We start from the raw sequence: 13230 nt of genomic DNA on the forward strand, positions 1-13230 counted from the left end.
TGGTCTGATAAAGCCTCTTTGGAGGTTCTCTTTGACATAAATGGACATAGCTTCAGTTTCAGGTTGAGAGAGAGGAAAAACTCGACCTCTAGGTGGAACTTTGTCAGGAATTAATTATTTGGGGCAATCCCATGGACGATGAGGTGGCAGAGTCTCTGCACGAACTTTATCAAAGACGTCAGCAAATGATTGATATTGAGGAGGCAACATAGAAGGATCTGACCGTGAAATGACCTCGGAGGAACTGAGTGGTCTTACTTTGGTTAAACAATCTGAATGGCACCGAGAACCCCAGGATAGGATCTCAGACGTATTCCAGTCTAGTTGTGGCGAGTGGAGTTGGAGCCATGGAAGGCCCAGGATGACTGGGGATGTGTTACAAGGCAATATTAGGAAGGAGATACTTTCAGAATGTAATGCTCCTACACCGAGGAGAAGAGGCTTGGTCCGGGTACGAATTACCCCTTTTGAAAGCTGAGATCCGTCAATAGCTATAATGACGACAGGAGTTCCTAAAGGAACAAAGGGAATGGACCATTGAGTAACTACACCTTGCGAAATAAAATTCCCAGCAGCACCAGAATCAATTAAAGCTTGGGTAGAGTGTCTTTTAGAGTCACATAGTAGAGAAACAGGAATGACAAGCAGCAGAAGAGGAGGTTTCTTCAAGCCCCAATCTGACCTCCCCAGAACAGATCAGGGTTTGGCGTTTCCCGGCCTCTTGTGACAAGAATATAAGAAGTGACCCGAGTCACCACAATAGATACATAACTTGTCTCGGCGTCTGTGGTCACGTTCTTCAGGAGTCAGCCGGGATCTCCCAATTTGCATGGACTCATCAATTATAGAAGAATGTGAGACAGGATGTGGCACAGACCCATGGATTAGGCGACGAGATACCTCCTTCTCCACCGTTCTCTCTCTGAAGCGTAGATCCACTTTATTACATAACGATATTATGGCATCCAGGGTAGTAGGAAGTTCTTTGGCGGCTAATGCGTCAGATAACCCCTGCTAGAAAGCAGCCACTAATGCTTCATCGTTCCAAGACAATTCAGAAGATGGAGTACGGAAATCAATGACATATTGTGCCACTGAATGATTTCTATCCCTGCAGACCAGCAGCCAAACCTCTGCCACCTCCAACCACTTCGCTCTGAGGAAAAAACAGAAATTAAGGCCGTGCCTACCAGGAAAGGGCTGTCCGAGACTACGGCAATGAGCAGAGACACTTTAGTGTCAATCTCGCTTGCCGCCACCTCGTTTTACTCTTGCAAAGGGCACGGGACTACGAGTACTTAAGACCAGCAACAGTCCCGCCTCAAGTACCCCACTCACCTCTCCACCTCTCGATGAGGGCCTAACCAAAAGAAGGAATAGAGCATTATACTCCCTGGGCACTCCAACTTCCGGTCCTACCTCTCCTGCTCCTCCCCGACACCTGTGGACGACAGACAAAACACAGCCTCTGTCACTCACCGGACCGTGAGTGTCTCTGCGCTGGTGCGTGGTTCTCTATCCTTCCTGCCGGCGCCTGTCCTGACCCGCGGCCATCCGCCATCTTGATGGACTGCGCATGCACAGCATCCATGAACTCTTATGACCTTGCTTTTAACCTAATTGGTGGATCAATCACCTCTCCCTATTTAAGGCACCTGTGGCCATGGTATCGTGGCCTGATCTTGAGTCTCATTCCCTGTGAGTCTCTGAAGGTGTCTCCTGTGTCCTGCTCGTATCTTCAGTTTCCTGCTGGATTACCTGCTCTGCTCATCGGCGGTTCCCATACCCGCTACTGACTCCTGTGTCCTGCTCGTGTCTTCAGTTTCCTGCTGGATTACCTGCTCTGCTCATCGGCGGTTCCCATACCCGCTACTGACTCCTGTGTCCTGCTCGTGTCTTCAGCTGTCTGCTGGATTACCTGCTCTGCTCATCGGCAGTTTCCATACCCGCTACTGACTCCGGTGTCCTGCTCGTGTCTTTAGCTGTCTGCTGGATTACCTGCTCTGCTCACCTGCGGTTCCCATACCCGCTACAGTCTCTCAGCTCTTCTGCTGTGCCTGCATATCCTCGTTGGACAAATTTCTCTACTCAGCAGCGGTATGAATACTTGCTATTGACTATCAGCTGTTATCCTGCATATCCTCGTTGGACAAGCTTCTCTACTCAGCAGCGGTATCCATACCCGCTATAGACTATTAGCCGTTACGCTGCATATCTGTTTGAACAAGCTTCTCTACTCAGCAGCGATATGCATACTTGTTATTGACTTTCAATTGTTATCCTGCATATCCGCTCTGGACAAGCCTCTCTATTCAGCAGCGGTATACATACCCGCTATAGACTATTAGCTGTGACGCTGCATATCTTTTTGGGACTTTTTGGGTAAATAAAAGGGGAGGAGGAGTATGTCTTTATATTAAGCCAGAATTAAAACCAAGTATTCAGGAAGTTATATACGAGAATATTGGTGATAATATAGAGGCATTGTGGGTGGAAATATCCAGCGGAGGAAAAAGTTCAGAGAAGTTTCTGATAGGGATATGCTATAAACCGCCAGATATTAGTACGATTGAGGAAGCCCAACTTCTACAGCAAATTGAAAAGGCTACACAACTAGGTCAAATTTTAATTATGGGGGATTTTAATTATCCGGACATTGATTGGAGTACTGAGACCTGCGGTACAGCTAGGGGAAATAGGTTTCTAAGCACGCTAAAAGACCATTACATGTCCCAATTAGTTGAGAAACCAACTAGGAACCGGACTATACTGGACCTAATAATAACAAACAATGTAGACGTAATATCAAATATTCAAGTAAAGGAGCACTTGGGAAACAGTGATCATAATATGGTCTCATTTGAAATTAGTTTCCAGAAACAACAGTATAAGGGATCAACTAGGACTTTAAACTTTAAAAAGGCAAATTTTAATATGCTAAAGGAGTCTATAAAGAGCATAGACTGGGACAAAGCCTTTGAAGGAAAAAATACGGAAGAAATGTGGGCTGTCTTTAAAATGTTGTTGGAAACATACACGTATAAGTTCATTCCTATAGGAAATAAATGTAAAAGAATTAAGTCTAAACCAATGTGGCTAAATAAAAAGGTAAGGGAAGAAATGCAAAGGAAGAAGCGTGCATTTAAATTGTTTAAGTCTGAAGTGTCAGAGGAGTCCTTCCATAGGTACAAGGAATGTAATAAAACATGCAAAAAGGAAATTAGATTGGCTAAATTAGAAAATGAAAGGCACGTTGCAAAAGAAAGTAAGACAAACCCTAAAAAGTTTTTTAAGTATATAAATGGCAAAAGGATTAAAAAAGATAATATAGGACCACTAAGAAGTGAGATGGGTGAATTGATAAATGATACTAAGGAAAAAGCAGAGATATTAAACACGTTCTTTTCTTCAGTATTTACCAGAGAGGAACAAATGGCAGGAGTAATACATAAAAATGGAAATGAAACCATGCCATTAATTAATACTTGGTTGTCAGAGGAAGAAGTCCAAATGCGACTGAAGAATATTAAGATAAATAAAGCTCCAGGTCCAGATGGCATACACCCAAGGGTCCTTATGGAATTAAACTCGGAAATAGCTAAACCGCTATTCTTAATTTTCAGAGATTCAATCTCATCAGGCTCAGTACCAAGGGATTGGCGAATAGAAGATGTGGTGCCGTTGTTTAAAAAGGGGACGAGATCACAACCAGAGAATTATAGACCTGTAAGCCTGACATCAATAGTGGGGAAACTACTGGAAGGTATTTTAAGGGACAGTATTCAGGATTACTTGGTACGCAATAAAATTATTAGTGGGAATCAACATGGATTTGTGAGGGATAGGTCATGTCAAACTAATCTAATTAGTTTCTACGAGGAAGTTAGTGGGAACTTAGACCAGGGCAGGACAGTAGATGTGGTCTACTTAGATTTTGCAAAGGCCTTTGATACAGTGCCACACAAGAGGTTGGTTTACAAAATAAGGGAACTGGGTCTAGAAATCAAAATTTGTACTTGGATCGAAAACTGGTTAGAGAATAGGGAACAGAGAGTTGTGATAAATGGAACATTTTCTAATTGGTCAAAGGTCTTAAGTGGAGTTCCTCAAGGTTCCGTGCTGGGACCACTCCTTTTTAATATATTTATTAATGACCTTGGTGATGGTTTAGAGAGTAAAGTTTCTATTTTTGCAGATGACACTAAACTCTGTAAGGTAATAAAATCAGAGCAAGATGTAGCTTCTCTACAGAGAGACTTAAAAAAACTGGAGGATTGGGCGGCTAAATGGAATATGAGGTTTAACACAGATAAATGTAAGGTTATGCATTCAGGGATCAAAAACAAGAACGCAATCTATAAATTAAATGGAATTAATTTGGGAGAATCTATAATGGAAAAGGATTTGGGAGTGCTCGTAGACAGTAGACTTAGCAATAGTGCTCAATGTCAAGCAGCAGCTGCAAGGGCAAACAAAGTATTGGCATGCATAAAAAGGGGCATAGATGCAAGGGAAGACAGTGTAATTTTGCCACTGTATAAATCATTGGCAAGACCTCATCTTGAATATGCAGTACAGTTCTGGGCACCACTCTATAAAAAAGATAATTTGGAACTAGAAAGGGTTCAGAGAAGGGCGACAAAATTGATAAAGGGTATGGAGTCATTAAGTTATGAGGAAAGGTTAGCCAGTTTAGGCATGTTTACTTTAGAAAAGAGGCGTCTAAGGGGAGATATGATTACTATGTACAAATACATTAGGGGTCAATACAGAGAGCTTTCATGGGAACTTTTTACCCCAAGGACCATACACAGGACACGTGGTCATCCCCTAAGGTTAGAGGAGAGGAAATTTCACAACCAGCAAAGGAAGGGGTTTTTTACAGTAAGGGCAGTCAAGATATGGAATTCATTGCCAGGGAAGGTTGTGATGGCAGATTTAATAGATATGTTTAAGAAAGGGTTAGACAAATTTTTAGCGGAAAGGTGTATCCAGGGATACGACCGTTAATTTAAAATAAAGGATAGTAGTGGATATAGGGTAAAAATTGGATTGCAATATTGAGTCTGGGGGGATTTTCAAAATTGAAACAGATGGGCGGTTGCCTATTCTGGATTAATTTCAAATATAAGTGCAGGATCGCAGGAGATCCAAAATAGGTTGAACTTGATGGACTGGTGTCTTTTTTCAACCTCATCAACTATGTTACTATGTTACTATGTTACTAGCTCCTCTACTCTCCAATTGTATTTTTACAGTTATAGACTCTTATCACTCTCCACTTATCCGCACCTGGACAAGTCCTCACCTCATCACAGCAGTGATACAACTTGCTATACGCAGACCACTGACTCTCCCGCTACCTACCTAAACCTGGACAAGTCTTCCCTTCACAGCAGTGGTACAACTTGCTATACGCAGACCACTGACTCTCCCGCTACCTACCTGCACCTGGACAAGTCTTCCCTTCACAGCAGTGGTACAACTTGCTGTACACAGACCACTGACTGTCACATTACCTACCTACACCTGGAAAAGTCTTCTCATCACAGCAGTGGTACAACTTGCTATACGCAGACCACTGACTCTCCCGTTACCTTCCTTCAACTGTTCACCTGTTCACGTCCACTCTACTCTCCTACCAGTACAGCTGCAAGTCGCTGACTCTCCTACCAGTATAGCTGCAAGTCACTGACTCTCATCTATTCCATTGGCATTCTCTCTCCATCTGCTGTTATATACGTTCCTACTATTCACCCTACTGCCAGAGGACTGCTGTGTAGACCCCGCTCCTCTGGTAAGCATTATCAACTGGTGAATCCTTGGCAGAACTCCTAGTGCCCGTGCCAGCCTCCCTCTACTCTTTGTCACGGTTGGCTTTCAGGAACTTGATCCCTAGGCACTGCTGAACATGGCTAGGCCCACCCACGGGCGCGGAGTCTAACAGGCAGGTGGTTTTCACCAGGAACCCCCGCAAGGATGTATGGCCTTAGCTGCACCAAACCTGCAGGTCGCTGTCCCGTGAGTGTACAGCAGAACGATGTGGGGGAGCCAGATGAAGTGGATGGAGACGATGGATTCCACAGACAAGAGGTATCGATAAAGACACAACAATAATATAGGCTGATGGTCAGCACCCAATGAGTCACTAGGAGAATAGGTGCTCTGTGGTATAACAACGAGAGAACATAGGCTGTCACTATGAAGTACTCTGGAGATGGTAATGGAAGTACTGAATAAGCAATAGTTCAACACAGCCAGAGACTGAGAGCAGACTAGAGTAGCTGATGTAACTTGTAGAAGCAGTTGATGAGTCACAGATATAGTAGCGGCTCTGTGTGGTAGCGATGAGAGAACTGAAGCTGTCACGATGAAGTACACTGGAGATGGTAATAGAGGGCCTGATTCATTAAGGATCTTAAATGAAGAGGATCCTTATTTCAGTCTCCTGGACAAAACCATGTTACAATGCAAGGGGTGCAAATGAGTGTTCTGTTTGGCACATAAGTTAAATACTGACTGTTTTTTCATGTAGTACACAAATATCAACTTTAAATTTCCGTGTACAAATAAGCTATCAAGTATTTGTGTGCTACATGAAAAAACAGTCAGTATTTAACTTATGTGCAAAACAGAACACTCATTTGCACCCCTTTCATTTTAACATGGTTTTGTCCAGGAGACTGAAATAAGGATCCTCTTCATTTAAGATCCTTAATGAATCAGGCCCAGAGATACTGGAGCAGCGATAGTTCAACACGGCCAGAGACTGAGAGCAGACTGGAGTAGCGGAGGTAACCCATGATAGCAGCTGAGGAGTCACAGGTGTAATAGCGGCTCTGAGTGGTAGCGATGAGAGATCTGGAGCTGTCACGATGAAGTACACTAGAGATGGTAAGAGAGGTACTGGAACAACGATGGTTCAGCACAGGCCATGAACTGAGAGCAGACTGGAACACAGGCAAACCACGAGGAGTACAGGAACCAGAACCACAGGCTGCAGGAAGTGAGCTTGAAGAACAGGCATCAAGCAGGTGAATCCAGGAGGTTTAAATAGTGCTCCAGAAGTGCTTAGCCAATAAAAAAGAGGGAGGAGGTCCTGAAGTGCAATAGGTTTACACCTGCACAGATCTGAATATAGCTGAATGAATGAACTGAAGAATGTCTGATGCTGGGACATGGCAGTTTCCAGATGAATGGAATGCAGGTATCGAGACAGGTACTATCTGCGGGACCGGAGCATTACACTCTACCAGTGAGGCTAGTATGTACACCCACACAACTGCACTAACTAACAACAGGCGACCCGATCCTAACAACTAACTAATGGCCAGGAACGCAACTTGACTATAAACTGGGTGTAGTGTACTGCCTAAGCCTCCTCCCTCTACTTTACGGGGAACACCAGCTGGTGTTCAAGGTCTACTCCGGAGGTCAATTCCTAAACCCTCTCCCAGGTCCTACCGAGAAGACTGTCTTCTCACTATGAGGTCACCCACAGAATACTCAGGACTAGTCGCACGTGTGCACGAAAGAGGCTCGGTGGAGCCGCGCACCACCGAAGTGCCAACTGCCGCACGGAACCGCCAGTCATCACTACCAGAACTCGAAACGACTGCCTTCATTCAAGCGGAACATGTGTCCCAGTCCGAAACCGGCAGAGAACCTGCTGGAACTGAGGACTTGAACACCCAAATAGAACCACGGCATGCCCCTGAAACTGTGCTGCACTGCTATTGAGATGCTCAGTCACCGCCTCTGGAAACCAGCGTAACCCCAGGGACCTACGGGACAGGAGGACTACTGTGTGTTCTTCCCTGGCTATGTGTGTGCTTTACTACACCTTATCCCCACAGTACAGATTATTGCAGGAAAATAGCAAGGAAAAAGAGCCTACCTTTAATGGGGGTCTGACATCTTGTACCTGTAAAGAAACACACACAGCACACCAAAATACAAAGCACAATGCAGTATTCACTGCACAGGCGGAATAAGACCCTGCTTCCGTACCTGGAAGGCTGTCACGTAGTACACACACCTGCTCTCCAACCAAACGGTTTGGTATAGCACTAACAGGAGCCTTCTGCTCTACTGTTGCCTAGGCCTATAACTTAGCATACTCACCACACATGGGACTGCAACCTACTCTCTCAGGGCTCTCACGCCACTACCTACAGGGTCTTATGCCCTTTGTACGATGGGACTTATGCCCTACACCATGGGCCTCTCTGCCCAGCAAGCTACAGGGCCTTATGCTCTGACTATGGGCCTTTTGCTGCCCTCTCTACCTAAGCTCTGAGCCCTCTAACTAGGGCCTTGCGCCCTTATAACTATGGGATTTGAGCCCCTACCTAGAGCATTGTGCCCTTATACACTAGGGGCACTATGCCCCCTGACTAGTCCTTTTGGCCTTACCTAACTATGGGCACTAGCCCACTAACAAGGGCCTTGTGCCCTTATACACTGGGCCTTGTGCCCCTAACTTGTGGCCATGGGCCTAGTGCCCGACTGTGCCCACAGGCCTTGTGCCCAACCTAAGTGCTAAATATACTTACCTGCTCTACACAGGATACTCAGCTTGACTTCACCGTCTTCTTTTCCAAGTCTTCCAGACCCTCCAGCCGGCGGCGCATCTTCTCCTGTTCGGCACGGGGCCTCCGCCAATGCTCTGGGCAGGGGCGCTCTTAGCCCTTACAAGGGCTCCCCACCAGCGTCTCTGGCGCTTCTCTGCAGTCTTGTGGGCGGGGGCGCTCTTAGCCCTTACAAGGGCTCCCCGCCGAACGACGTCTCCGCTGGTGATTTTCAGTGGCAGGGTAGCTCCTTGCTTCGGCCGTCTTGATCTTGATCCGGTGCTCCGAACGTCCCGCGACGGCCTCTCTTCTCTCCGCCGGCGAACTTCTGAAGTAATGGCGCCGCCCGCCGTCATCACTGAGCGCTCGTTGGCTCGCCACAGCGCCAATCCTTTGAATGGCCGGAGGTGAGCCAGGATTTCCTCATTTATCAGGCCGCCGATTGGCCAGCAGGGGAAGGTGAGCCCTGATTGGCTCATCTTCCCTCTGCTGACAGGACCTGCGGAAGAAGAAAAATTCTTACCAACGGTAGATCGCAGGAACGGTAAGTAAGTCTCCTCTTCTTTCTTCGCCCTCTTCATGGGCACAGCAGCCAGGTCCATCTTCTCCCTCTTCATGGGCACAGCTGCACAATCCGAGGGACACATCTCTACACTGGTGATACCGGTAAAACCACAGGTATTGCAGAATAAACACTGGATAGTGCAAAGTTCTTACTAAGGTAAGCACTCTTGATAAATTCAGAATATTGCAAGAAGATGAGCAACTTGGAAGTGCAGAGTACTTGCAGAGTGATGAACTCCGTGTAATGCAGGATACTTGTAGAAATATATGCACTTTGGAATTGCAGTTATTTGTAGAAAGATGTGCACTTGAAAATGCAGGATATGATTAATTGTTAATGCAGAATGTTCACAGAAAAGATGCTCACTTTGTAAACTTAGGGTAATCAGGAACAGTGCAGGCACAACTGGCACCTGGAGTCAAAACCTATCCTCAGGAGAAGAGTGTGTTGTTCTAGCATTGAACAGATCTCAGCAGCAGGTTTAAATAGGGTGTTCCAAATAGCTATTGGTTGAATAGTTCATGTGGTCACAGCTGCTCTATCTGGTTGGTCTGAAATGATCACCTGACTGCATCCAAGATGGCTACATCCATATAGCAGAACAAACAGTATGTGCTTGTTTACAAACAAAGATGTGATGGACAGGATTGCTGCAGGCAACCAGTGGGGGACCTGATAGCTGTGATATGACAGAGGCGGACATGGTAAGTGTGGCTAAGACCCCGGTGTGTGACAGTGCCCTAGTGATTATATGAATTAATGATAGTGTACTTATGATTATTTAAATTAATCATAGCACCCTCGTAATTATATGCATACATAATAGTACTTCATGATACTTATCTTAGGGCTTCTGACTTCTTTTTCTTTTATTCTACTCTCTTCCTGCAATGAATGAAGTGCAACTCCATGCTCTCTTAAGCATAGTGGAAGTGACGTAATGAAACCAAGCCACTCTGATACTGTCCTGTCTGAGAACAGCTGCTACCTGGCAGTTAATACAGAGTCTACAGGTGGCAGGGTATTCAGGTAGTGGGGCCCACGAGGGATTTCCACAGTACCCCAGTGGGCCATTCCGATGCTGTTACTGTACCAAACACATGGCTACACATTAAGAAGTTCCAGACAGTGTTCTAAATATGCGACTTTGTTTCTTAGTTAGCCCATTGTTTAGTAATTGTATTTTTGATAAACTAGTAATGCAGGATTATAATCTCTTACTCATTGTTCAATTGAAGGATTATGGTTAGGGTTTATTACAAGCTGTATATTGATTACATATTCACACGCATGCTAAGATTTAGTTATTCAGTGTGCTAATGACTAGATTTGTTGGAGTTGGCAGGTTTTCTTGGCACCTGTAATAAACAATACTTTTTGTCAGGGATTTAATTTATAACAATATTCAGGTCACCTAAGGTTCGTCCTTCAGATTTTCCCAAATTAAGCTACATGGGTTTTTACTGTAAAAAATGGGTCTGAATCCAAAAGTAGTATTCTAATGGGCAAATATAAAAAAAATGCAGCAATAGAATAGTTAAAAACACAAGCCAGGACATATGGTGCAAAAGTTCAGAACCAGAAGGATAGTCAAACAAGCCAAAATATCAGAGTCAGGGAAGGAGTCATGACAGGCCAAAGTTGACAACAGGAAAGCAGGACAGAAATGTAATAAAATATTGAATTATTGGCACGTAACACAATAATCTGGCCCCATCTTAAATAACATTTCAAGTCTTTCAAATGGCACACACTGGAGACCCAATGCTTGTGTCCAACTGATCACACTTTTCGCCATAAGACACAATTGGTTACATGCACTGACACAAACTACAATGTGTGCATGCCTGTGAATAGTGCACTGAGCAGTAATGACCACCCCCCAATCGGTATTGCAACACCTGCGCAATCACAAGAGGGTCTGGGATTGTAATGTATATGCTAATTTGGCATAATTCCAAGACTTAACTGCATATGCCACCATGAGATTGGACAATGGGCAGAATTGAGTCAAACTTGCAGCAATTATAGGTGAACAGTCTGACAATACCCCTTCCTTCAAGTACAACTTCCAAGCAAAAAGGGTTGCTATGGTTTGAGGCATGATATATGTAGATCAAGTGAGGAGGTTGAAAAATGAAGGCTGACAAAAGCACTTGCAAGCAATTACAGGTGAGAAGTTTATCCCAGGATTTCAATGAACAACACATACAGGTAAGACAAGCTATTCAAGGTATTTCAAGCTATTCAAGGTCAAAAAGTATTTGAGTGCCCTAATAAAACAACAGAGATTATCCACTTCATCATTCCACTGCAATAAATTGTTCTCCATCTGTATAGGTTTTCCAAATTTCTTAGAAGTAACATGTCCCAACATGACTTTGACTGAACTAATGGTACATATAAATTTGGTTCCTGTTGATATAAGAATAGTTAACGATGATTTAAGAGTATTTTAGTTGCATAGTTTTATTTAAACTGACATTGACCAAGTTAATCAACCATATGCTACAATTCAGTAATGGAATTTGCCCATATAATGCATCATGTTTGTTACTGACAAAGGGCAAAGTTTCTGTCAATGTGTGTCTTCTGCAGAATATAGTATACAACATTGGGCTGGATAGTCTGGACAGGCTCATTATGCTATTGGTAAATGAATGAGAACATATTTAAGTAGATATATATATATATATATATCATACTTGCCAACTCTCCCGAAATATCCGGGAGACTCCGGCATTTTGCGAGAGTCTCCCGGGCTCCCGGGCGAGTGTGGCAATCCCCCGCATCTGGATAATTCTGCCCACTTCCTAGTGAAGTGGGCAGAATTAAGTCCCAAACGCCGCGATTCCCGGTAACTCGTGGCATTTGGCCCCGCCCCCCGCTGTCAAATGACGCATTTTGCGTCATCACGTCATGGGGGTGGGTCCAAAATGACGCCATTTGGAGCCCCCCCCCCCCGTTACGCCCACCTCCTCTGCAGGCTCCCGGATTTCACCAACAGAAAGTTGGTAAGTATGATATATATATATATATATATATATATATATATATATACAGAGAGAGAGAGATTTTATATATATATATATATATATATATATATATATATATATATATATGAGAGATATAGATATATCTATAGAGAGATATCAATGCGGATAGATGTATATATATATATATATATATATATATATATATATATATATATATCAGGGCCGTCTCTTCCATAGGGCAAAATGGGCAGGTGCCCCGGAGGCCCTGCAGCCGAGGGGGTCCATCAGAGGCAGCTAAAAAAAAAAGTTCCTGAAAAAAAGAAGAAGAAAATACTTACCTTGCTCTCAGCTGGCGATCCGGCTCCCACCATGGTCTCCTCCGTGCTGAGCTCGCAGTGCATGTCGGGCGTGACATAATCACGCCCGCCCGACATCCATTGCGGAGCGCAGCACGGAGGAGAGCATGGAGGGAGCCGGATCGCCAGCTGAGAGCAAGGTACGTATTTTCTTCTTTTTTTTTTCAGGAACTTTTATCTCTCGCTACCTCTGACGGGCCCCCTGGGATGCAGGGCCCATATATATAATCATTTTTTTTTTTTTATATATATATAGGGGCCCCGGTGCACTGCTTTGCCCGGGGGCCCCAAATGTTGTTAAGAGGGCCCTGATATATATATATATATATATATACAGAGAGAGAGAGAGAGAGAGGAGAGAAAGAGAGAGAGAGAGAGAGAAAGAGAAGGATTATATATATATATATATATATATATATATGTATATATATATATATATGTATGAGAGATATAGATATATCTATAGAGAGATATAGATGCCGATAGATGTATACACATATATATATATATATATATATATACATATATATATATATATATATATATATATATATATATATAGACAAGAAAGAATACTCTGCACTCTCCAAACACATAATTAATGCTATACCAAGTACTGTGCTATATTAAAAACAGGGAATGTTAGTTCCACATATTGCAATATATGTTAAGCTGACCAACTGACGCCAAAGACTTCCCATTCTGGTCAGTCCTAATATGATATAGATATATATATATATATA

Source organism: Mixophyes fleayi, chromosome 4 (genome assembly GCF_038048845.1).
Source record: "Mixophyes fleayi isolate aMixFle1 chromosome 4, aMixFle1.hap1, whole genome shotgun sequence".
In the NCBI taxonomy this organism is placed as follows: domain Eukaryota; kingdom Metazoa; phylum Chordata; class Amphibia; order Anura; family Limnodynastidae; genus Mixophyes; species Mixophyes fleayi.